The sequence below is a fragment of the Carica papaya genome, chromosome 2, assembly GCF_054855325.1.
Source record: "Carica papaya isolate Zhongbai chromosome 2, ASM5485532v1, whole genome shotgun sequence".
Lineage (NCBI taxonomy): Eukaryota > Viridiplantae > Streptophyta > Magnoliopsida > Brassicales > Caricaceae > Carica > Carica papaya.
This window is the reverse complement of record NC_142310.1, coordinates 18,963,470-18,988,543: the sequence shown is the minus strand read 5'-3', so window position 1 is coordinate 18,988,543 and position 25,074 is coordinate 18,963,470. Positions and strand designations below refer to the sequence as shown.

At 37.2% G+C, this 25,074-nt stretch overlaps 1 protein-coding gene across 2 annotated transcripts in view; it reads left to right on the top strand.

Annotated features, from left to right (window-relative positions):
• The window catches only part of LOC148268840 (uncharacterized), a 104,946-nt gene that overhangs the window by 68,207 nt on the left and 11,665 nt on the right, over nt 1–25,074 (top strand). The window contains exons 2-3 of one of the 2 annotated variants that reach the window (XR_015817097.1): nt 24,598–24,634; nt 24,766–25,028. The gene's annotated coding sequence lies outside the window, so the exon portion shown is untranslated. Of the gene's footprint in view, nt 1–24,597; nt 24,635–24,765; nt 25,029–25,074 lie in introns of those variants that run through there. The other variant, XR_015817098.1, reaches the window with a different exon arrangement.

The following is a 25,074-nucleotide window of genomic DNA, read 5'->3' as shown; positions in this document are numbered from 1 at the left end:
TTCCTCCATTCTCTTCTATTCTTTAAAAGAGAAAACCCGAGAGAGTCGAGAGAAATTTAGTGAGGAAACTGAGTGAATTTTCAACAAGAAGGGCTGCGTGTTGCTGCTGCTACAACCTTTGTTGCTTGCTGATGCTTCGCCAGCTTTTTTCCTTCGAAAGTTAAAGTCGTTTCTTAACTTTTTTATTTCTTTTTTCTTGATTTTCTTACTGAACATCACCTCACTAACAGTAGCTCTTCTCTCATAAACCAAACAAGAACAGCTTCAGCCCTTTGGAAGAAACTTTTTGCCTCTACAACAGCTTTTTGCTCTGCCTAAGGGACCGTTTTCCTTCCATTTAAAGACAGGAGACATCACTTTTGATTTAAGAAAGGAATGAAGTATTTCTTTAATAATTTTAATGAAATTTTTAGACGATTTTTGTTTCAATGATGCAAACCCGCATTCGAGATGATTTGAGTTGTTTGTTTGATTTTGAATGTTTGAAATTATATACATGGTGACGGTAAAATATGAAAGGGTATTGAAATGAAAGAAATGAAGTATGACAAAAAGATTGCTATGCACGGCCATGCTGTGTAGGCAGCAAGTGTAGGACACTACCTAGGCACACCTAAGACTGAGATAGAGCTCCCTAGCACACTGTGTGTGCAAAATGAGCTATTATGCATGTACATGCATACTCTGTCAGGCGCGCATGCGCACCAAAAGAGCCACGATTGACACCTGTATACATGTGTAGAGCTGATTTAGCACGCTCGATGTGCTGAGATTACCCCCCGACACATAAGGCACATGTACAAGCGTGTCACTTTGTTAAGTGTCGTGCACTGAGGGAGTGGGCATGATATCATTCTATGCCATGCGGGGAGAGTTAATGCGCGTGAACATGTCATACCGGGGAAAGAAAAATCTGCATCTATGTATGGGGGCTTGTCCTGACATGCCTAAGTGTCTAGACAGCCTGCCTTGGGCGTGCTACAATGCCCAACCTGCCTGTGTTGTATGGCCTTACGATGCACATCCTTGTGTCAAGAGTGTTGTGTGTCTGGTCTCTGTCTCGCTCAGTTGGTGAGTGTAGAGAGGGTCTTCCATCATGTGCCTTGGATTGGACATTGGCCCTAGTGGGCTGGGTTTGCTTGATGGGCTTCAAGGAACACAAAAAGAAGTTAATTGGCCTCTATTGGTGAGTTAGTTAATGGGCTTCATGGAGCTTGAAATTTGACAATGGATCCCGATAGGGTCTTAGTTGGGTTTTATGGGCCCTAATGGGCTGGGGACGAAGGTAATGGACCCTGTTGGGTCTATTTCTATTTATTAGGCTAATGGGCCAAGAGGAAATTGAGACATGTTTGGTGCGCCCAATGAGCCGTGCAGTAAGACTTATATGATAAATTGTGAACAAATTTTAGAATAGCCTTAGGAACCAACTGTTGTGTGAATGAGAACTTAAATCAACACAAAAAGTCTTAAATTCGTTTGACCTAATTCATGAAGGGGTTACCGTTAAGTTTATGTTCACTAATTATTGGTGACCCACTCCCTATGAAGGAGTATCATATTGACCTTCCCTCTAATGAGAGTGGATCGCGATTGACTGTAAGGGTCACAATGGAAAAATAATATCGTGATTATAGAATCTTACTGAATTATCATATCGTGAACTAAACTATTTTCCATTCACAGTGGTAGTCGGGAATCCCTTCTGCCCTCCATTGATGTAGGTCTAGATGGCTTCGCGTGAAGGTCTGTAAATAGAGGAAACCTAATTGAGTCAAAATGATTAGGATGGTTAAAACTACTAGCTAGTATTACTGATTGAATTATCATTTCCCCTATAATGACTTTGTGTTCTTTGTCTAATTACATTGTTATGGATAGATCGGAGTTTCTATCTTAAATAAAACTAAAGTTGAATATTACTATGAAATTTTCAGCAGTTTTCTAAAATAAACTGAAATTGTATTATGAAATTTACAATAGTCTCTATTGTGTTAAAAAATGTTTGAAATGATAAATCGTATTTCACTGGTTGCATTAATGAACTTTTAAAACATTACCGATATGGATTTAATAATGTTTTACTTATTGAGTTTCATGTAACTCACCCCAATCCATCTCCCCAAAATGATGTAGATGAAGAAGATCTACCCCTCAATCTACCTCACAATGCTTGCTTGAATACTTTTATTGATCCTTAGATGATGAATGTAATGAGAGCATTGTACTTTGAGAGGCAATTATTTTGTATTTTCTAGGAGTTAGCATAGAATATTTTGTAAATATTAAGTAGATAATTCTGGTGTCTCAGAAATACCCATGTAATTTTTGTGAGGGATGAATATAACTTCTACATGAGATTTTAAATTCATTGCACTTTTTTAACTCTATATTAGACATTGTTACCCTCTGGTAGTAGGATGTCACAGGTGATATCAGAGTAAGATCCCTAAGACATCCCTTATGGTGAGGCTTATGATTTAGGGTCAGCAAGTTCAAAAAAAACTTCCTAAGAAAGATAGTAGCCTAGGAACTCTTGACAAATACATTTTACTAACTCTTTATCTCTCTTTTGTAGGCAATCATGACTCAAGAGAGATCATTCGTTGAAATACCTGAGGCCTATGGTGCCCCAACTAGGGCAGAATTCACCTAGTTATTCAGGGCCATTCAGGGTTTGATTACTGTAGTTGGCCAAAATTGTGCTCACAATAACAACCATCCTCATCCTGCTGAGGACCAACATAATCATGAATGTAACATCACAAATGCTAATTAAGGCATAAGGGTGCTAGATATAGAAATAGATTATGAGTGTATAATAAAAATTGTATGCAGCAAAGTAAATTATTATAAATCCCTTACCAAAATATATGAGTTCCAATTACACATATATAATTGAGGCCAGAAGTGACAACAAAATACAAAATATCAAAAATACAAAATGGACTCATCAGAGTGTAGGACAGTTCATGTACTCAAGGTTTATGGATCCACGAGATCCTCATAGACTTAGGTCAGCGATCGGTTTCTCACTATCTTCCTCATCTGGGTGGCATAGAAAGGAGTGAGTTTCATATACTTAGTAAAACAGTATTTAAATAACGTCATAAGATTTGAAAAGTGAATAATTAAGTTATCGACACTTACCATCGGGTCACGTCAGGATCCTTTCTTAGTTTATAAAAAAAAATTATTTATTAAAGAAAACATCAGATCCATCATATCATAGTCACAACAATCAAATCATATTATACGTAACAATAGAAAAAATTAAATAAATCATGCAATGCTCAAATTTTCGTGTCATGTTTCACGAAGTCGTTTTGGCTTCCATCTACTGAGGGCATATACGGATTTTTAACTACCCATATGGGATGACCAGATTAGATATATAACGATAATTTGCTCACAGCATATTTTTGGCTTGCCAAATTATGTTACGATCTATGACCATGGTCATACCAACCACAGTGGTCCTATCAGATATTCTATAACCGCGACAGTACTTAGCCAAAGGGGACCCCTAACAGATATTTGCATCACCGCTCTCGTTAGAGGTTATGCCATCATCCACAGGAAGCGGTCATCTCATGTCTTTTTAGGCTAGATGGGGGAGGGAGAAACAGAAACTCCTCAGAGATAAAAAGCCTAACAAGACACTAGATGCATTATACATGTCAATATAGATACATTTATTTTTCAGACCATTTCAGGCTCATTCCCTTTTTTATATTTTAGAAAATTATCACAAGAATCATGTTATTTAAATTACATGCAAATCATCATGTGCCTATAAAATCCCATAGCATGCTTAATCAAGAAAAAATCACTTCATTGGAACTACTAAACATAAATCATGCAAAACATAAAGATCAAATTTTATAATTTTGGTTTCTAAAAATGCTCTTTAAGATGTTTAAGAAAATACTAAATTCCTTACCAAAACCTTGAATTTTTCCTACACTTTTCTTCTTTTTCTCCTCTTCTTCTCTCTAGATCACTCCCTCTCTTTTTAAGCTCTTGGAGGATGGAAAAATGAAATGGAAGTGATAAGGAAAATTGAAGAAAAAGGTCCCTATTTATAAAAAATAGATACCATTAGATTTGTGCCAAATGGCAAAATCTGGTGAAGAGAGAGAATGTTGAGTGAAAGATGTGTGATTTGACGTGATGCAACAGCAACACAAAAACTAGAGAAAAAAATCCTCTAACTGGTGGTGGCTCTCCACCCAAGGTATTTGTGGCACACTGCCCAAGGCGACGCACGGTGCCTAAGGACTGGCAACACACTGCCCGAGGCAGCAGTGCACCTCTCTAAGCCGGCCTAGCTTGCGGGTGCTAGCCTATCCTGCTGCGCGCAGGGCCTACAACACGTAGGTCTATCCATGCAGGCCTACTACGTGGACGGCGCAGGCACAAGGCACACGATGCCTGGCCCTGTCCATGTGCGATGTATGGGATGCATGCGTAGACTGGCCCCGCGTCTCACATGGACGCGATGTGTGCACAGTGTGCACATCCTGCGCGCGCACAGCGCGCAATGCCCACATGGGCAGATCTTTCCCGCGAGTATTTTCCTGCAGGATTTCACACATTTTTTTCCTGTTTTTCTCCTAAAAATTATTTTAATAAAAATATAACAAAATAATAATAACAATAATGAATAAAATTAAATAAAAATAAAATAACGAAATCAGTATAAAATTAAAATCACGAATTTGAATCAAGAAATACAATATAAAACTATGAGATAAATTTAAATGAGTTCGGGTGGCCTTAAGGCCTGAATAAATAGCGATTTCCATATACAAATTTAGCGCGATGGTGAGCAGGGTGTTACATCCCCCCCACCTTAGAAAATTTGGTCCCCCAAATTTGTTTCGAATAGGTCTGGGAAGTTCTCTCTCATCCCACTCTCCAACTCCCACGTTGCCTCTTTCGGAGTATGGTGCTGCCATTGCACCTTCACCATGGGGATCCTTTTGTTGCGTAAGACTTTGTCGATCCAATCAATAATTTCTGCGGGGTTGGTGGTAGTTGGGACAAGCATCTACCACTGGCAAAATTCACTTACAACAATATTGGGATGGCCCCCTATGAGGCCCTATATGGAAGGCCTTATCGATCCCTAATATGTTGGAATGAAGTTGGGAAAAGACATCCCTTTGGACTAAACCTTATGAGGATACAGTGGACAAAATTTTCGTCATCTGTAAGAATCTCATTACAACTCGCAGTTGACAAAAGAGCTACACCAATAATTGAATGAAGGATCTAGAATTTCCAGTGGGTGACTATGTCTTCCTCAAGATCTTTCTAGCCAAAGAAAATGTGAGGTTTGGAAAAAGAGGTAAACTAAGTCCTCGTTTTATGGGACCTTTTGAAGTACTGAATTTTATTGGTCCCGTAGCTTACCCTCTTAATTTATTGCTTGAGTTCACTGGTTTTCATGATGTCTTTCATGTCTCAATGCTCCAGAAGTATCATTATGACCCTTCCCATATCATCATGTACCAACGACTCCCAGTGTGATCAGATATGACCTACTTGGAGTATCCCGTTGAGATTATCAATCGATAAGAAAAAGTCTTCATATCTAATAAAATCCCTATGGAAAAGTTGTCTTGTAATGTCACTCACCTAACATTGCTATATGGGAACTTAAATATGAGAGGTGGGACAAGTATCCCGAATTATTTTAAATTTCAAATTAAGAGGACCAAATTTTTATAAGGAGGGGAGGATGTGATAACCCTCATGCTATTATCTTAAAAACCTCCAAGCATTTCTGTTTATTTTATTTTAATAGTTTTATAATTTTATTAATGAATTGAATGTATGAATCATTCAAAAAAAGAGAAAAAAAAGGATTTCCAAAATAACTCGTGAATAGAAATCCCCAGTCATGCCTCACAACTTGCACGGAATGAAGCTTCCCTACCCACAAGCCCAGGCCTCATAGAAAAATGGGCATAACATGCATAGGAAATTTCCCCCCACATGTGAGCAAGTTCTACATGAGACTATACCACAAGCACAACACGCAAGCAAAACCTGCAAGGAAGAATGTGAGTTTTATCCCTGCCCACGCTACGGGGCCAGTGCGAACCCGCGAAAACGAACATATTTTGGTCGAGCAACACTTCCCAGCAAATTGCACCATCTGTAAACCATGACATCCCCCATAGCTCCTCTCTGCCACGTGGAGCACCACAGTCATGTCAAACCTATTTTGGTCGGCCACAAAGTCAATCAACAATCATTTTCCTTTGCATGTGATCCAACAGATCACATTACTCCAATCTCGTCTATTTGAAGCTTCTTCCCTTCCTCTATTCTCTTATGTTCTTCAAAAGAGAAAACTCAAGAGAGTTGAGAGAAATTCAATGAAGAAATTGAGTGAATTTCTAGGAAGAAGGGCTGCATGTTGCTGCTACTACAACCTCTGCCACTTGTTGCTGCTCCACCTACCTTTTTCCTCCTTTACTTTCTCTTTTCCAGTTTTTTTTATCAAACATCACCTCATTAATAGTAGTTCTTCTCTCACAAACCAAACAAGAATAGCTTCTGACCTTTGGAAGATAATTTTTTTCCTCTACAACAGCTTCCTCCTCTGCCTAAGGGATCCTTTTTACTTCTATTTAAAAATAAGAGACATCACGTATGATTTAAGGAATGGAGTATTTCTTTAATACCTTTCATGATATTTTTAGAAAAGTCGTGGAAAGTTTAAGACGCTTAATATTGCATGCAAGATTGCTTTTACTTCGATGATGCATGCCTACAATCAAGATGATTTGAATTGTTTGTTTTATTTCGAATGTTTGAAATTATGTACATGTTGACGGTAAAATTTTTAGGAATTAAATGGAATGGATCTCGGGATGAAAGCGTATTGAAGTCAAAGAAAAGAAGCATGATAAAAGGACTGCCACACATAGTCGTGCCATACAAGTAGCATGCGCGAGATACTGCTTAACTACGCCCAAGTGTCGGGGTAGAGCCCCCTTGCTTGCTATGTGTACACATTGAGCTTTGCATGCATAAACAAACTCTACCAATTATACATGTGCACTGAGAGAGTTGCGACTGACATAGGCATACATGTGCAGTGTTAATTTCAGATGCCTAAAGTGGCGAGACTACCCCCCTAACACGGAAGGTGCGCGCACAAGCTTGTCACATTGGCAGGCACCACACGTCGAGGGAGTGCATGCAATGGTACCCTGTGTCCCGCGAGGGGGAACCTATGAGCTGGCATGTTATGCTACACGAGCACTTGTGGACATGTTGCACCACATAAAGAAAAATGTTCATTTCCACATGGGAGCCTGTCCTGACACACCTAAGTGTCTAGACAGCCTGCACTAAGTGCACTGCAATGTGCTGACTACTTATGCTGTGCAGCCTTGCTAAGTACACCTTGTGCCTAGAGGGCTATATAGCCTTTGTCTCGCCTAGTTGGTGAATGCAGAGAGGGTCTTCCCTCGTGGCCCTTGGATTGGACATGGGTCCTAGTGGGCTAGGTTTCTTGATGGGCTTAAAGGAGACCAAAAAGAAGTTAATGAGCTTTATAGAGCGTAGAATTTAACAATAAACCCCCGATGTGGTCCCAGTTGTGTTTTATGGGCCTTAATGGGTCGAGGGCTGGTGTAATGGACCCTGTTTGGTCTAGTTCTGTATACGTAAGACTAATGGGCCAAGAGGAAATTAAGAAATGTTTGGTGGGTCCAATGGATTGTACAATAAGACTTACATGATAAATTGTGAGCGAATTTAGGAATAGCCTCAGGAATTAACTCTTGTGTGAATGAAAACTTAAATCAACACAAAAATTCCTAAATTCATTTAACAATTATCACAGAGGGGTTACCGTTAATTTTTTGCTCACTGATTCTAGCGAAACCACTCCCTGCGAATGAGAATCGTATTGGCCTTCCTTCTGATGAGAGTGGATTGTGATTGATCGTAGGGGTCACAATGGCAAAGTAATACCGTCATCATAGAATCTTACTGAATTACCATATCGTGAACCTAATTGTTTTCTATTCATAGTGGTAGTCGCGAATCCCTCATGCCCTCTATTGATATAGGTTTAGACAGCTTCGCATGAAGTCTCTAAATAAAGGAAACCTAATTGAGTCAAAATAATTGGGATGGTCAAAATTATCTAGCTATAAGGTTACTGATTGAATTATGATTTGCCCTAGAATAACTTCGTTTTCTTTGTGTCTGATTATACTATTACGGATAGACTAAAGTTGTTATTTAAATAAAACTAAAGTTGACTATTACTATGATATTTTTAGCAGTTTTCTAAAATAAACTGAAATTGTGTTATGAAATTTTCAACAATCTCTATTATGTAAACAAATGTTTGAAATGATAAATCGTATTTCACCGGTTGCACTAATGAACTTTTAAAACATTAATGCTATGGATTTAATACTATTTTACCTACTGAGTTTCATGTAACTCACCCCAATCCATCTCCCCCAAATGATTTAAAGGAAGAAGATCTACCTGTTGATATGCCCCATGATGCTACTTGGATACTTTTGTTGATCCTTAGATGATGAATGCAATGAGAGGATTGTACTCTAAGAAGCAATTATTTTGTATTTTGCAAGAGTTAGCTTAGATAATCTTGTAAATATTAAGTAGTTAATTCTGATGGCTCAGAAATATACTTTTAATTTTTGTGAGGGATGAATGCAACGCATGAGATTTTAAATTCATTGCACTTTTTTTTACTCTATAATGGACATTGTTACCCACAGGGTAGTAAGATGTCACAAACCACTTAGTAGTGTGATTGGAAAACCTTTGATGAGTCAAAGGAAGAGTACCTCACCTATAGGTGCACGTGAAAATGTTTAGTTTTCATTCAGTTGCATAAAGAAAAAAGGAAGATTAACTCACTCATTGAGAGTGGAAACCTTTTCTATTTCACGTTTAATTTCTGTTTTGCATCCTAGAGTTTTGAATTAACGTTGTATAAGGAAACTTGATCACTCGTAGAGCGTAGCTAACATTGGGTAGTATAATTAGGATATACCTTATGGTTATATGCATCAGGATTGATAAGATCCCTACATTGTAGAGTCTATATTTTTTTTTTGTGATCTTCATTTCCATTAATTTCATTATGCTTTTGTTTCATTACATATATGAGCAACTAATCATCCCTAGTTGCTTAGTATATAAATAAAAATCACACTGTTCCTTCTTCTGTGAGCTTGTTTTTGAGCTTCTGTATAAATTAGATTCCTTTAGGATTCTTTGTGTGTCAGAAAGACTAACATGTAGATCTTGATATAAGCGAATCCAATTCCGAACATTCAACTCAATAGAAAAAACTATAGTTTGAGACATTGTGAGATAAACAAGAGCAAAAGTGAGGGAAAGTTTAATTGTTTTCACTAACATTTGTCTTTGCAAGAATGTCACCATGTCTCACCATAGTGCTAACAGTAAGCCGATCACTATGGAGAAATTATCATGGACATGAATGCACAATGGACCGCCTAGAGAGGGGAGGCCATCGCAGCCGTGCCCGATGCCACATAATGCCATGGTCATAGAATTTTTATATTTTATGTCTTCTTAATTGAATTGATTATTTCCATTCACAAGAGTAGTTGGGGTCACCTCTGCCTTCTGTTGATATAGGATTAAACGGCTTTGCGTGAAGATCTGAACCATTAAAACCCAATTGAGTCATTGTTAGCATTGTTTAACTTGTCTGTTAGTTAGGTTGTTTATTTACTTGAGCTTCTGTAAATGATTGGTTGTGTACTTGAGGATGGATCGGTAAAATGATTTTCAAGAAAGATGCATCAATGATTTTACTATGAAATTTGAAGCAGTCTTGATAATTTAGGTATGTTATTTTTTTTTAAAAAAAAGTAAATGTATTTTCACCAATATGCCTTAATTAACCTTTGAAACATTATGGGTATGATTATAATGTTATATCCCTTGCCAGGTTTTATGAACTCATCCCAATCTATTTTCCCTCAGATGATGTCAAGGAAGATGACTTTCCCCTCGATTTGCCCTTGATGCCTATTTGAATTCGTTAACGGATTTGTAATTTGTTGAGTGCAAATGGGCGCTTCACTCTATAACTATTTTGTTAGGAAACTTCTTTGCCTGATAAATGTAAATTATACTGCTAAAGTTTTTTGTAAGGGATGAATCGCTTCCGTGATACATATATATATATATTGCACTCATTATTTTTTTGTATTGGTCACCACTTCCCATAAGGTAGTAAGATTTCATACACAACTAGGCTGAGACAGTGGTAGAGATCAATGAAAGAATATTGGAGTGTTTCAAGAGACTTAGACTGCCATCATTTCAAGGAAGCCCTTATACAATTGTAGTTTAATATTGGATAATATAGATTGAGAAGTTGTTCAAGATCATCGGAACACCTCATAGAAAAAAGTTCCATTTGGCAAAAGGTCCATTTGGCACCGAGCACTAATGACACATGAAGAAAGAGATGTTGAGAGCTCCAATAACCTAAGAAGGATTTTTGAGAGCATTCTATGAGGAATACTTCCCTCAATATATTAGAGAGTAGAGAGAAGTAGAATTCATTAAGTTGAAGTAGGGTAGTATGAGTGTTGGAGAATTTTTGGTGAAGTTTATAGAGCTTTCTAGGTTTGCCCCACACTAGTAACAGAAGAAGAAAGTAGAAATGAAGAAGTTCCAATGGGGTTTAAGTAAAAAAAAATCTTGAATATGAACTCTATATTTCAATTGAGTACTTATCATGAAACACTAGATCATGCCTAGCTTACAGAAGAAACAATAAGGCCGGTGGTTGAAACAACAATGACAATAATGGCTAATAATAACAAGGGAAGATCACAAGAGCTTAGGCAACCAGGCAAGAGGCTGAGGATAATATATGTTGCATCTAGACCAATGGCATCTAGAGCTCCAGTACCATTTCTAATACCCTAGTAGATTTATCCACACTATTGAAAGAACCACAAGAATAAGCCATGCTATAAATTGATTAATAGTTCTTTTAAATATGGCAGTACATAGCACATGATTTGAGATTGTCCTTAGCAACAATAACAAGATAGGACCAGAGCACAAGGAAGGGTTTACGCCATTACTTAAAAAGATGCAGAGGCAACTCAATCTGTAATCCAGGGCATGATTTTAATTTATAAGTAGTTAGCAAAAATTTTGATAGATCCTGGTTCGCAGACTCCTTTGTGTCCTATCAGTTTGCATTATAGTAATATGTTCAGCTATCACAATTAAACTGCATTATGGTAGTATTTACACTAGCAAATACTGAAGTGATTTCTGATAGTGTATATTGGAACGACATCATAGAAATGGCTAATAGAGAACTAGAGATAAATTTATTTTATTGAACAGTCATAATTTTGGTGTCATTTATGTATGAATTTGTTAGCCACATATCATACTAGTGTAGACTGTCATGGAAGGTAGTTACTTTCAACATTCCTAATGACAAAGCCATCGCAGTGTTCAAGGCCGACTAAGCCGGTTCCTCGCCTGTCCGCACAGGACGAGCACATTTAGCCCATTTTCCTGTGTGCACGTGGCTGGTTCGGCATGGGGGCCCAACGAACCACGTGCGTGGGCATTGATGTACACGTGGTTTGAGCGGGCACACGGGTTGGGTTGCACGTACGACACACAAAGGGGTAACCTCGTTCGCATGTGGACCTCCATGTCCATGTGTCGAGGAATTTGCATGCCTCCAGTTTTCCTACGGGGTACAAGGTCACTTCGATTGGTTTATCCCAAGACCTTGGAACACCAGTGGAGATGGGGACCAAGTATCCTATATGTGAATTGTGACACATTTATACCCCACAGGCACCATATCTAGACCATATTTGGGCTTTCTTCTTGGATCAGGATTTTCAAGGCAAGTCATTCCTTAACTGTGAGGCCCATTACCCTTTGGGTTTCTAGCATATTCTAGTGTCATTTTTTTCCTAGGCTGGGATCTCTGTTTGGTGGATTCGACCTTGTTGTTTGATACTTGATCTGGGAAAGAGTAGCCTAGAGTATTGTTACCTTGCAATTGTTTTCTTTCACTTCCTAGTAGTTCATCAATACTGGCTAGCTTCTTGCTTGCCACTGGTTAAGGTTTCTCCTCAGTGCATATCGCATCACAACAGATACCTATAGTGAAAGAATTTTCATATGTGTTCCTAGAGGATCTTCCAAGTCTACCTCCTGATAGAGAAATTAAGTTTGCGTTTAACGTGATTCCTAGAACAAGTTTATTGCAACAGGCCTGTGCACGGGATCCGTGCGCGTTGAGCTGCACGCCAAACGGTCACATCTACAAGCATGATTCATGCCTTTGGTGGTACAAAATTTGGAGGCACATCAGCTGAGAGACAAAGCACTCATCTCAAATGATGGCAGCACACCGGTCGAACGACAACATGCGCCCCTCATAGTGCGGCGCCCACTGCCGCAGGGGCAGCATGCACAAGCGCAAACACAGGCGCACAGAGTCGCCCATCGTCTATGTAAGATGTGATGCACGTGCAGACTGTGCGCATAGCCGCACGTTCGGCTAGCTGCATGCATGCACGGGTGTGGAAAAATTTCATGCGGCCTTTCCGCGGGATTTCTCCGTCATTTTCCTTCTCCATTTTTCTTCAAATTTTTAAAATTAGTAAAAATAAATAAAATAAATAAATAATAATTGTGAAAAAATAAAAATTCTAAATTTCGAACCCATTTTCATGCGAAAATCAAAAACACAAATTGAAGAGTTAATGGCCATAGGGCCTGAATAAATAAAGGTTTTACAACAATTAAGCATGAAGGTTTTTGGGGTGTTTTACCTACCTTACCCCATGGTACTCGCCAGAAGTGATTAAGGAACTTGACATCCCTATCACTTACTATCGTTTTAGGTATGCTATGAAGTCTCACAACATTTTTAAAGAATAGGTTTTAGGATGCTAGTCGCATCATCGGTCTTATGACAAGCAATGAAATGGGCTATTTTACTAAATCAGTCCACTACAACAAATATGTTGTCAATACCCTTCCTAGTCCTGGGTAATCCTAACACGAAATCTATAGAAATATCTACCAAGGTGCCATAGATACATTTAAAGATGTATAAAAACCATGAGGATTATACTCTAGATTTTGTTTGTCTACATGCAATGCATTGGCTACAGATGCATTCGACCTCTCTTTTTATATTAGGTAAGTAGAAGTATTTGATCAAGATGTCTAGGGTTTTAGCTACCCTAAAGTGTCCCATGAGTCCCCTACTATGTGCTTCATTCAGTAACAACACTTTGACTGAGCAGTTGGGTATACACAGTCTTCCCTCCTTAAGAAGGAACCTATTGCTCCTATGGTATTTTTAAAATGCATAGTGTTCACATGTATGATAAATAATGGAAAAGTCTTTATCGTTGGCATATACTCTTTGATATGTTCAAAGCCTAAGAATTTATAATTTAAGGTGGATATTAATGCGTACCTTCGAGATAATGCATCTATGATAATGTTATCCTTTCCCTGTTTATACTAAATCACATAGGGGAATGACTCTATAAACTTTACCCACTTACCGTGTCTACAGTTGAGTTTAACTTGGCCTTTTAGGTACTTAAGGGACTTGTGATCAGTGTGAATCTTAAACTCCTTTGGAAGAAGGTAGTGTTGCCATACATCTAAGGACCTTACCAAGGCGTACAACTCTTCTCATAGGTTGAGTAGTTTAAGGGTGCACCGCTAAGCTTTTCACTGAAATAGGCTACTAGGTGCCCTTCTTGCACCAATACTATTCTTATGCCTACTCTTGAAGCATCACATTCAAATTTAAATTTTTTTTTAAAATCAGGTAAAACTAGAATAGGAGTAGAATACAACTTGTCCTTTAGCATAGTAAAAATAGTCTCTTATTTTTCAGTCCATGTGAATTTGACAACCTCTTTTACCAACTCATTTAAAGGTGCCACAATGGAGCTGAAATATTTTACAAACCTGTGGTAAAAGCTGGCTAATTCATGGAAGTTTTTGACTTCACTTACATTTGTTAAGTGTAGGCCACTCCCTAATGGCTTTAACTTTTTCCTCATGGACCTCAATGTCTTGAGCACTCACCACAAAAACCTAAAGAGATCATTTTGTTACTAAAAAAGATGCACTTCTTGAAATTGGAATTCAACTGTTCCTTTCTAATAACCTCGAGGACATAGCAGATATGCTCAAGGTGATCATCTAAATTTTTGCTATAGATCGATATCATCAAAATGCACCACTATAAATTTCCCAAGAAATGGACATAGGACATGGTTCATAAGTCTTGTGAAGATGCTAAGGGCACTGAAAAGGCCAAAGGGCATTACTATGCACTGGTACAAGCTGTATTTGGTCTTGAAGGCTATTTTTCATTCGTCTCCGGGGTTCATTTTGATTTGGTGATACCCACTTTTAAGATATATTTTGGTGAAGATGGTGGCTCCACTAAGCTCATCTAGCATGTCATCTAATTTGGGATAGGGTGCCTATATTTTACTATAATCTTATTGACAACTCTACAGTCAACACACATCCACCAAGAATAATCCTCCTTGGGTACTAGTAAAATAGGAACAATACAAGGGCTTAGGCTTTCCCTAGCATGTCCCTTTTCCAACAACTCTTCCACCTACCATTGGAGCTCCTTAGTTTATTCAGGGTTACTCCTATAGGTAGGTCGATTAGAGGTAGTAGCTCCAGGGAAAAAATCAATTTGATGCTCGATCCCTCGGATAGGTTGAAGGCCATTCGTGATTTCATTCAGAAAGACATCTCCAAATTCTTGCAAAAGACAGAAAATGCCACTAGGCAAAGATTGGTTAAGGTCAGATAAATTCAAATAAGCCTCTCTGTACCATGGTACAATCAAGCTCCTTTTCGCACACATTGCTCGCCTCACCTCTCTCTCCCTTACATAGAGACTCTTTTTTTTCCCTCTTTCATATTTTCTTTTTCTTTTTGTTGGGCCTTCTTTTTTTCATTTTCCTTTTCTTTTTCTAAGTATTCCTCATAATTCCTTTTAATTTTTAGTTGGTCCTCATATACCTCAGGAGGTGACAAAAGCATAAGAACAAGGGTAAGGCCATCCTTCTACAGTGAATATGGTTTATGCGGCCATGGTGTTGGACATGCCTATCAAACTGCTAAGGTCTACCTAGAATTACATGGTTGGCTTGCATATGTACTACATCACAACATACCTCATCCTTGTACTTACCAATGGAGAAAGGTACCATGACTTATTTGGTTATCTTTACCTCACCACTTTCACTTAGCCACTGCAATCAGTAGGGGTTGGGATGGGTTGTGCACGTTAATCCCAATCTTTTCACAAGTAGGGTGCTCGCTACATTTGCGTAACTTCCTACATCGATGATCATACTACACACTTTATCGTTGATAAGGAAATGAGTGTGGAATGTGTTATCCTATTGTTTGTGGTCTTCCCTCCTGATCTATAAATTGAGAGCTCTTTGGAGAACAAGGGTACTATTCTCTTGAGACATAATGAAACACCTGCAAGAAAAGGTTAATGAAAGCAAATAAACTCTCCCTCACCTTGGCTCATGTCAAGTTGAGTATTCATAATCGGATTCGCTTTAGATCAGGATCTGCACATTAGTCTTTCTGGCACATAAAAATCCTAAAGGAATCTAATTCTATACACGCTCGAAACAAACACAGAGAAGAAAAATGGAGTGTTCCTATTTATATGCTAAGCAACCAAAAAGAATTAGTCATGTAGATATGTTATGGAACAAAAACACAATGAAATAATGGAAACGTAGATCACAAAAAAAACTAGTTAGACTCTACTGTGTAGGGATTCGATCAATCGTGATGGATATAACCGGAAAGTGTATCCTAATTATACTACCCAATACTAGCTACGCTCTATGAATGGTTGACTTTCTTTATATAACGTTTAAATCAAAATTCTAGGATACAAAACGATTAATTAAAAGCGAAGCAAAAAAGGTTTTCACTCACAGGAGTTAATCTTCTTTTTTGTTTTATGTATATGAATGATGCAAAAGGAATGAAAACCAAAAGTTTTCACGCGTACCTATTCAGTGAAGTACTCTACCTTTGAATCCATAAAGGTTTTCCAATCTCACTTACTAGGTGGTTACTCTGCTTTTGAATGCAAGATACAAACAGCGTACCAATTGCCTTATGGTGTGCAATTGGGATATTTTTGTATTTTTTGTTTTGTAATTTTTTTAGTAATAAACACAAACTAGTTGAATTAAACAGATAGATACGAATTGAAGTGGGATGCAATATGATCTAACAAAACAAATTTAATTTGAATTGTTAATTAATTCACAAGAATGCTAAAGTAATTAATGTAAACAAGTTCACTGGGAGCCTAACATCTAATACCACCTGACACGGGAAGGCATGGGAAGGATTGTTTTAACTCTTGGAACCTCAACCCAATTGTGTGCAATATCGAAACTCAAACAACCTAATTAAAACCCCTCCCTCTAATTGAAATTAAAATCCTAAAATTAAGAAAGTAATAACAAAAACTAAGGAACAAAAATAAGGAAAGGAAAGACGCCACGACTTACTTGATAAGTCGATTCCAACTCCTTGGCTCAATCAAGACTTTAATAAGCTCACTTAGCTTGGAAGGACTTGAAGAGAAGAATTAGCACAAGGCTAACAACACCCAAAGCTTAACTTTTATTAATTCTCATTATGTGTTACAATTTTTGAGCTAGGGCTTTTATATAGGCTCTTGATTACTACTTCTAGTTTGAATAGAATTTAAGATTCTTATCCAAACTTTAGGTTTTAATTTAACTAAAAAAAATATATATAATTAATTAAATAATAAATTCCTTATCATTGTCCTAATTAAATAATCCTAACAATAAGGATTTACATTAAAATAATATTAAATAATAGTCTCCTCATCCTAATTATTCAAGGATATATTCTCTTCAATTTTGAGTAGCATTCCACTTAAAAATTTGGCATATTTTGCACATGCAATATTTGGGAATCTATGACACCTTGTAGAATTAGGAAAAGTGAAAAATTGGAGTCCAGAAAGGACTATGAAGAAGGAAACCATGCAAGTAGCTACAAGGTGTGCGGGTCAGGCTGCAGGTCCCATTGATGGGCTAGGTGGGAGCCGCATTTCGATTTCCTGGGCGTAAGTCACTGGGCTCAGACTAGCTGCTTGCGTGCATGCGCATTGTCACGCGCATGCTACGCATGTCCTGCGCGCGTGTCAGCGCGCACGGGCATGCGAGTTGACTTGGCTGGGCACCTATCATGCTTCCTCACGCAGGTGATACCAACTAGGAGCCTAAGTTCTGATACCACCTTATGCGAGAGGGTATGGGAAGGATTGTTTTGACTCCCAAAACCTCAACCCAATGCATGCACTTTTAGAAAGTTAACCACCTAATTAACCACTCACTTTACTTTAATCTACAACCAAGAATATGGCATGCAAAAACAAGAACTAGGGAACAAAATAATAGAATCTTATCATAAACTTAATTTAAGTACATAAAATAATTGGGATAAATATTAAAATAATATTTTCTCCTTATCCAAATCTTTAAGGATCTTTATCTTCTTTTAAATTCAATTTTGATTAGAAATCCTTCTCCAAATTTGCATACTAATCACATGGGATAATTATAAAAGCTCAGGAAACCTTGTAGACTTAGGAAAAATCAGAAAAGGGAGTCCAAGAGGACTTAGGAAAGCCAACCACATGGGTGGGCTATTGGATGCGCTGGTTAGGTTGCATGCCCTGCAGGTGGGCTATGCGGTCACGTGGGCCTGTAGCATGGGCCTGGGTTATGCGCGCACGGGTCGTTGGGTGCATGACCAACCTCCTATGTACAAAAGTGTTGTCATGTATGTGTTGTGCTCGTTCTGCATGCATGTTAGCATGCAGGATGACTTGTCCATGCGTGCTTACAGGCTGCACATGTGGCCAGCTCTTTGTGCACTTGTGTGTATGTTGTGGGATGTGCAGGTGTTGTTCTTCGTAGGTTTGATGTGCATGACCATGGGGGCTGGGTGCTTGCACGTGTAAGGGCTACATTTTTTACTTGTGATCTATACTCACACCACACTTTGGGCTTTTTCTTAGGTCGAGATTCGTGGGTCGAGGCCCAATAACTTCCAATTTTTCCATCTTTTCTAATTTTATCTCTTCTTAAATTGAGATCCAGGTGTAATTAATCCAAATTTGCTATCTTGGGCTTGTACCTGGGTTTTTTCAGCTTTGTCACTATTTGTCTGGGAACATTTACGAACATATCTAGGAAGTTCATTACCATTTAGCCTTTTCCACCCTTTAATGGTCTCATAAATCTCTTGTTTATTACTGGTCTTTTCTTAAGTTATTATCACGTCATTTTCCTTCAATTGAATTTGTTTATAATAATAGTTATCGGTAAAGCATTCATATGGCACCTTATGAAGCTCTGTATAAAAGACTATATTGATCACCAGTCTACTAGAAAAAAGTTGGGGAAAGAAAGATACTTAGACTAGATTTTGTAGAAAAAGCTACAAAGAAGACAAAAAATCTATGCAGATAACCAGATAAGAGATTTTTCGAGTTAGACAATCATGTTTTTCTTAAAATATCTCCAATAAAAAGGATAATGAGGTTCAGAAAGAAAGGCAAGTTAAGTCATCGATTTATCGAACCTTTTGATATATTAGAAAAGGTTGGAGCTGTCGCCTACAGATTGGACCTATCGCTAGAACTAGCTAGTATTCACAATGTCTTTTATGTGTCTATGTTGAGGAAGTATCAACTAAATCCTACACATGTACTCTGGTATGAAGCCCTTCCTATGTAAGATAATTTGTCATATATTAAGGTCCATGTGCAGTTTGTTGTCGTAAGGAAAAGGTACTACACGCAAGGTGATTCCACTAATGAAGGTGCTATGGCAACACCAATCTACTAAAGAAGCTACTTGGGAGTTTGAAGAGGAGATGAAAGACAAGTATCCTCATCTATTTCTAAATTTAAATCCTTGGTAATTTCAAATTTGCAGGACCAAATTTATTTTAAGGGGAGAGAAATAAAATATTCTAATTTGTTTAGTTCTCTATTTTATGTGTGATGTGAATGTTTAATATGCACATTTAAATAGAAATGTGTTATAACAGTAGAAAACAGAAAACAAGAAAAGGAAAACAAATGAGAAATTAGGTTTAGAGAGAAATTTCCCCTAGATGAGGGATTTTACTCCCCTAAAGTGAAACTAAGTCACTCTGAACTTCTAATTAGGTTTCTAAACCTTATATTACATTATAATATGTTTGAAAACTTTCCACAAGAATGAGAAAAAGAATCATAATGAAAATAAGGCGAGAAAACAAAAATTAGGATTAGAGGGAAATCCTAAATCCCCCCAGTAGAGGGATAAAGTGACCTTTTAAGCTTCTAACACTTCCCAAGCTCAAACTAGATGGAATTTAAGTATGAAATTATGGAAGACATTAGCGTACATAGAAAAAAAGAAAATGATGGAAAGAAGAATATTTTTGAATAAATATATAACAAATAAATAAATTTTATACCATAAAATTATTATATATCAAATCCATTATTATCGATCAAACTAATATTGCAATATATATAAATTAAGGTTATATATACATTAGAAGAGAGAAGTAAGGGCCAACAAATAAATTAAAAGAAAAAAATAATGAAGAAGAAATAATGGCCATGAAATGAATAAAATTTTAGAATTAATTTTTATAACATCAATTAAAGTATAGTTAGAGTATTATTTGAGAATAAATATAGATAAAATCAGTACCAAAGTAGGCGTTATGCCGTCGAGTTTATGGGAAGAGTTTAAAGAATTTTTGAAATTAGCAAGAGCAAGGTAAGTGCTTAACATATTAAAAATTTGGAATGATTTTAATATTTTAAGTATGAATTAATTATGTCATTGATTTAAAATTAGTAAATTTGAATTATCATTTTTGTTTTGAAAATTCCAAAAATATCTTAAATTCAATGTTTTAATTTTGAAACTAAAAATCAGTTATTGTTATGTTTTCATTTTTAATATGTGATTGTGAAATATATTCATCGATAATTATGGGGGGAGTCCGACATCATTGGCACTCGAAACCCATCTATACCATGTTAGGAATCTGTTTGTGCAATACGTGTTGTACGCGGGTGCATTGGGAGTCTAGTGCCCGTAGGAATTGGGAGTTTGGCCTTATTGTCACTTTGTGCCTAGACATGGTGTAGCTAGATATATCTATTGCACCCTCTAGTAATGATGAATTTAGACTCATTATACAATATGATGTGGGTGGAGTGCATTTGCTCCACGGACCGAAGACACTTCAATCTTGAACCCACTATATTTAACAAATGAAAACTTTATTACATAGGATAAACCCTCCCTATTGGAATCACAGTCAACTAAGTAAAAACTTATCCAAACAACTGGAAAAATAAAAGAAAGAATACAGAAAGACACCACGGATTAACCCCATAAGTCGATCCTAAATTCCCCACTCAATGAAGCAGTCTAAAGCTCCTAACGTGAATACGCCTGAAAAACTTGAAAATTAATAGACCTAATTTAAGAAAAAGCTTCTTTATTGATATTTTGAATTGTGTGTTTACAACTTATGGGTAACGACCTTTATATAGGTTTTTCCCAGAATAATTTTGCTAGAATATAAATACTCGAATATATCCAAATTCTAGCTGTATATAATTCTTATCCTAACCCTAGGATTGAAATATCATTAAAATAATTAATAAATAACACTTAGCCTAATCCTAAGATTAAAATAATAGATATTTAATCCTAAAGAAAAAATATAAAAAATTAATTACATTTAAAATAATATTAAAATATTATAGTAGATAAATTTCTTCTTTTTCATGTGCTGAAATTTGAGCTTGAGTTGTTGCGGAGTTCTTGTAGAATTTATCCCATAAAAAATCATATGTAAAAAAAGAGACTCCTTGTTGAAGAAAAATGTCTAGCCGTCACATGTCTAGCATGTGTGGGAAGGAATTCCTGCACGCCCCACCCGCACAGGCCATTTTCCCACGGCCTGGGTGTGCCACCAGTATTGATGGGCATGCATGCTCATTCCCTACCCACAGGTCTTCTGCATAGATGACGTGTACCGCGCGCAACCTGACACACTTGCCTCGCGCATGCGTACTATGTGTGGGTTATCCTGCGCATGCAGGCTGCCTATCTCCCAAGTGTGCGTGCTTGCTTCGAGCGTGGGTTGGGCCTTCGACACATCCGTAACTCTGACCCAACATGTATGGCCATCCACTTGCATAACTTACTTGGGTCGTGAGCTGTCACGGCTGTGGCCTATCTCACTTATCGCATAGGGCTGTTGGCTGATGTGTCACTTCGGAGCTGAGGGCTATGATGGCCAAATGACCATGGGCATGGGCCTTTCTCCTTGGATTCCAAGATTGCCCCAAAGGCCCATGCTTCATCTCCACCTTCAGATTCTTAAGCTAGTCGAGTTGAAGGCCTACAGGGTTGCCCCTGCTTGATGGCATTTAAGATCCATCTTATGTGATCCAATCTTTTGCGAACTAGATCATTACACTTAGGTGGGCTGACCTTCACTTCCTATATGCGGGTTTGTTTTTTAGGCCTTGTTTTCTTTTGAATTTTTGATCGAACACCTATGCCATGCAGCTTGCCATGTGAATCATGATTAAGCCTTCTTGATATCACATCATCACCCCCTCTTTCTTCAAAAGGATTCATCCTCGAATTTGCTTCGTGTCCTTTATTAAACTTGGCCATAATGAGAAAAATAAAAAGAAGTGGAAAGAGTTAGGTTGATACTGGGTCTAGCAGAACACATCCTCATGTGGAACTAAGCTAATGTTCCTATCCTAAGACCCATCTTTTTGTCTTACTATTACTCTAATTTTTGCCACTCACAACTTTAACTTCACCCACTAAGTTGAACACTGCAAAATGGCATCTCCTTGAATCGAGTCCTGCGAGTTACAAACAATTTGTACCCTAACAAGCTCTAGACACTTAAGGCATGCACGAGTGAACAAATGAGCAATACAGACTCAACAATGCAAAAAATTTAAATATGGGCTTTTCACCTATCTTGAAAAGATGGTTAATCTTCTTTGCTCATTTAAATGCAAAAAAAAAAGTTTTCGCATACACTTGGCGGGTGATGTAATCTTCTTTCAATGAATCAATTTTTTTTTCACACCGGTAGGCAGTTATTCTTCTTTTCTTTATAATGTAATAGAATGACCCACTTGCCTTACGAGGTACAACTAGTTTTCTTGGATGTTTTTACTCAATAACACAAACAAACTACCACTTGAATAAACAAACAGGATAAAATCAAGTGGGATGCAGTTTCATAAGCAAAACGTATGATCAATGAGATGTTTTTGTTACTAATTATGCATATAAAATGGAAAGAAAAATAACAAAGTAGATTCAAAGCAAGTGCTTAAGCTTTGATACCAAATGACGCGGGGTGGAGTGTGGTTCCTCCACGGATTGAAAACACCTCGATATCGAACCCAATATATTTAGCATATCAAAGATTAATTACCTAAGATAAACCCTCCTTATTGGAATTATAGTCGACTAAATAAAAGCTTATCCAAGTAATTTGGAAAATAAAAGAAAAAATAAAGAAAGATGCCATGGACTTACCTGATAAGTCGATCCTTGATTCCCCGCTCAACGAAGCAATCTGAAGCTCCTAACTAAAGATGCTTGAAGAACTTAAAAATTAACAAAGCTAATGTAACCCCTCGAACTTTTGTGCTTAAAATGTGGTGTCAAAAGTCTATTACTTTGGGCATCATGGCCATTTAATTTCTACCTATAATTAACTTCTCCATATTTTTAATTATTAATATTTTTCTACATTTATCATGTTTTATTTTACTAAATTTGGTACTTCTTTATTTGAAATATTAAATTTGATTTTTATCTTTAATTTATTTTTATGAGTTTTCTAAAAATATGAGAGAAAAAGGATGAAAAATGACAAAAACCAAAAAAGGGGAGAAAATCCCTTAAAATTTACAGGCTGACCGGGGGTACTGTGTGCGGTCACGTCGCACAGCCCGCGTGTCAGTCAACTTTGCGCACACACATAATTCACAGCATGGTGCACCAGTGGGCACAGTAGGGCATGCCTGTGCACACAGTGCTGCAGGCCATGCATTGCCTACCACACGCGGGCATGCCCAGCCGCAGACGTGATAGCCCATGGTAACGTCGGCATGCTTCCCCATGTTGTAGCATCCTTTTCGAGATACCTACTCGCCACAGGTCCTATTCGGATGAGCACCACGTGTTGCCCATCCATGGCCCCTCCATTGCTATTTAAAGACCCACATCTCTTAACATTTTCCCGCCATTTTTTTCTTCATTTTAGAAATTTTAAAGAGAGCAAAAAAGGATTTTAATGAGAGAAAGAACCAAGAAAAGAAGAAAAGAAAGTAGAAGTTTAAGGGTACTAAAAGTCCTTCCTTTCCCTCCTTAAAGACTAATTTTATTTCGATTTTGGTAAGAGATTCTTTTTGTATTTTCTCTTACATTTCTAAGTTCAATTTCTAGAAAGAATAATTTAAATGTTGAATACTATTTTGTTGCTTGAATTTCTATGATGATTGGCAATTTGTTTATTTAGATATGAAATACGAAATTATTAAGCTTGAATGATTTTGATGCATAAACCTTTATGTTGATTTTCTATTGCTCATTCGAATATGAATTATGAAAATATCGAGTATAATGCAGTATTAACTTGATGATTTGAAATGCATGAGGGTTGACCCTTCACCTTACCATTTGGCATGGTGAATAGGTTATTCTAATGGGTTTTGGCTAAAGAGGATGACCCGAAGGTCAAGTCTGGGTAAATGTGCTTTGTGTCAGATATGTATTTAGATCCTCACCAAATTTTAAGCACGAAATTTATTGTGATTTGGACATCGAACATCAAAGAGAAAAGATGAAAATCCATTTAACTATTATCTCTTAGGGGTTTCTATCTCTTTATACTCTAAATATAAAATGTTAATGAATCACTTTCTGTGAATGATTGGCGTTCCATCTTATGAGAGTGGATTCATGATATGATATATAGGGCCACTGTGGCGATGTACGGTTGTGGTCATAGTTTATACCCAATATGAAAATTGAATTGACTAATCATTCACAATAGTAGTCCGGAATCCCCTCTGCCCTCAATGGATATATGCTGGACTGGCTTCACGTGGAGATTGGTAAAAGACTTAATAAGGCAAAAACATGATTCAACTAGTTGTTGAAGACTCTATGGTGATTTTGTATGACAATTATTCTAATTTATCCTGATCTTACTATGTTCTTGGTTAGCTCAATGAGTTTCTATTGAATTTCCTGATTTATGATTGACTTTATATTTTCTATGCCTTTGTTATTTGCTATGTTGATGATGTTCATATGTTTTTCAAAAAGAAATTGTGGTTTTTTTTTCTAGGTATTTGAATTGAGCTCGCCCGGTGGAGACTTCTGAGGTAAGTTATTTTATTGAGGAATGATGTTTTACTCTAAAAATTAATCACCTTTATAAACTTTAGCAGTGTAGTTTAAATATTGTTTCCCTTACTGAGTTTATAGAACTCAACCTAATCTGTGCCCCCTTCAGATGATAAAAGTGATGATTCGCTCACCGAGTTGCCCCTTAAAGCTTGTTTGAATCCCTTCTTGGATCTTTAAGATATTTACGAGTGCAATATTTTGTTCGCACTTGATGACATATGTTTGTAATTATTACAATGACTCTCACTTTTGTATATTCATGTTTTGGTAGCCAATCTTTAGCTTCGGGTGTAAATAAACCTTTGATTTTATTGTGAGGGATTTCTATTTTTTTGCTGCAACATTTTATTATTTGAACTCGTATTTATTTTTGTTATCAAGCTCCCTTTTACCCCACCAGGTATCTAGGATGTTA